Source organism: Juglans microcarpa x Juglans regia, chromosome 1S (genome assembly GCF_004785595.1).
Source record: "Juglans microcarpa x Juglans regia isolate MS1-56 chromosome 1S, Jm3101_v1.0, whole genome shotgun sequence".
Taxonomy (NCBI): Eukaryota; Viridiplantae; Streptophyta; class Magnoliopsida; order Fagales; family Juglandaceae; genus Juglans; species Juglans microcarpa x Juglans regia.
The window spans coordinates 1,294,781-1,296,934 of NC_054595.1; positions in this window are offsets into that span (position 1 = coordinate 1,294,781).

Sequence of the window (2,154 nt, forward strand, 5' to 3'; positions counted from 1 at the left end):
AACTATGCGTAAATGAGCGTAACTTGGTGGGGTATTGAAGAGAAGTGCAAAAGGGGATTTATTTTGATGAATACGACTCGGGGTGTGGTTAATAAGATAAGCAGCAATAAAAACACATTCACCCCAAAATTTTAAGGGTAAATGTGCTTGAAATCGGAGACTACGGGCGACATTCAAAAGGTGCCAGTGTTTGCGCACTGCAACACCATTTTGTTGCGGAGTCTCAACACAGGTATGTTCATGAATGATCCCGTGGTCATGAAAATAATTTTGAATTTTGTGGGATAGAAATTCTTGTCCATTATCAGTTATTATAATCTTAATCATGGTGTTGAACTGATTCTGGATAAGTGCAAAATAAATATATGAGATGAGTATATGCTTCAGATTTATATCGCATAAGATAGATCCATGTGGAGCGAGAAAAGTCATCAACAATAGTAAGGAAATAATGAGTATCGCAGATAGAAGAAGTATGGTAACCACCCCATATATCACAAAAAATACGATTAAAAGCAAAAGTACTTTTATTAGCATTTAAAGGAAAACGAAGTTGAGTATGTTTTGAAAGAGTACAAACATCGCAATCAGAAATAATATAAGGATTATTATTGAAAAGAGTGGGAATATTTAAACGAGAGGGATGACCTAAGCGTTGGTGCCATAGGATTTTATTAGCAAGAATCTGAATAGAGAGAGTCGTGACGGGTTGAGGTCGACACACATAAAATCCATTGCAAAACTCACCTGCTCCAATCAGCTTTGTCGACTGTGGGTCCTGAAAAAAATAATAAGTAGAGGAAAAAATGACAAGACAAGTATTATTAGTGGTGAGTTGGGGTACAAAAAGTAAATTAAAATTAAAAGAGGGGACAAAATAGACATTAGACAAAGTGAGGGAATCAGCCAAATGGATGGTGCCAATCCCTCCAATGGAAAGAAAAGCACCAGTGGGTAAACACACATTCGGAGCATACGAAGGGGATGAAATTTCAGAAGAGAGGGTCTGATCATGGCACATGTGGTGGCTAGCTCCACTATCGATGATCCATGTTTGGCCTTGAGTAGAGAGAGAGAGTCAGAAATGTTACCCACGAAATTGGCGTTAGGGGTTGAGGGGCTAAGCAAATCCATGAGCTTTTGATATAGATCGGAAGGGAGACTGAGCATCGACGTGTTCATGGTGGAGGAGGACGCCTGGTGAACCATTAGCAGCAGAGTAGGAGGACGTTTGTCGAGAAGAGAGGGCTGAGATTTCGTGCGAGGCTCACGACCTGAAGCATACCTTATGAGACGCCAGCACTGGTCATGCATGTGTCCTTTCCAGCCACATTCCGAGCATTTGAGTGGTGATTTGTGAGAGCCACTGGAGTGGGTGGCAAAGCTATGAAGCTCGGACGGAGGGTTGCGAAGTTGAAGGAGCCGCTGATGTTCCTTCTGAAACAGAATAGAGAAAATTTGGTGATTGGGGGAAGGGGTTCCAGTGCCAAAATCTGGGTTCTCAGTTGAGAGAATGAATCATTGAGGCCAAGTAAAAACTGGTAAACTCGTTCATCCTCCGCTTGTTGTTGAAATTCTTTAAGATCACTACATTTTTTAAGGTGACTAAGTTCATCCCAGAGTTGTTTAATTTGGTTGTAGTATTCATAGATGGATGTGATATTTTGGTGTAGGGAGGATAACTCTCGTTTAAGGTGATATACCCGCGCGTTGTTCTCATGGCAGAAACGGGATTGAAGGTCGAACCACACTTCACAAGGATCGGTATGGAATTCGAGAGAGTTTGCGATGGAGGGACTGATGGAGTTAAGAAGCCAGGTAAGGACCATGTCCTTGGTTTGATTCCATTGAGTATAATTTGGTGAATCTGTGGTGGGTGAGGAAAGATTACTATGCATATTTCTACAGGTCAGTGTTACAATTTTTGAATTGAAGACATACATATATGCATACACACACCCGCACATATACTTGCTGAAATCCACTCACAATACACACATGTACACTTGCTGAAAATTAACGAAGACAATAGACTCGCGGGGACTTCAAATTAAGCCAGATCATGCTACGTGATACTTCGAAATTAGTCAGTATATACGCTAAAATTGAGACGATCTATATATGATCCCCTCTGAGTAGTTGACATATAAAGCA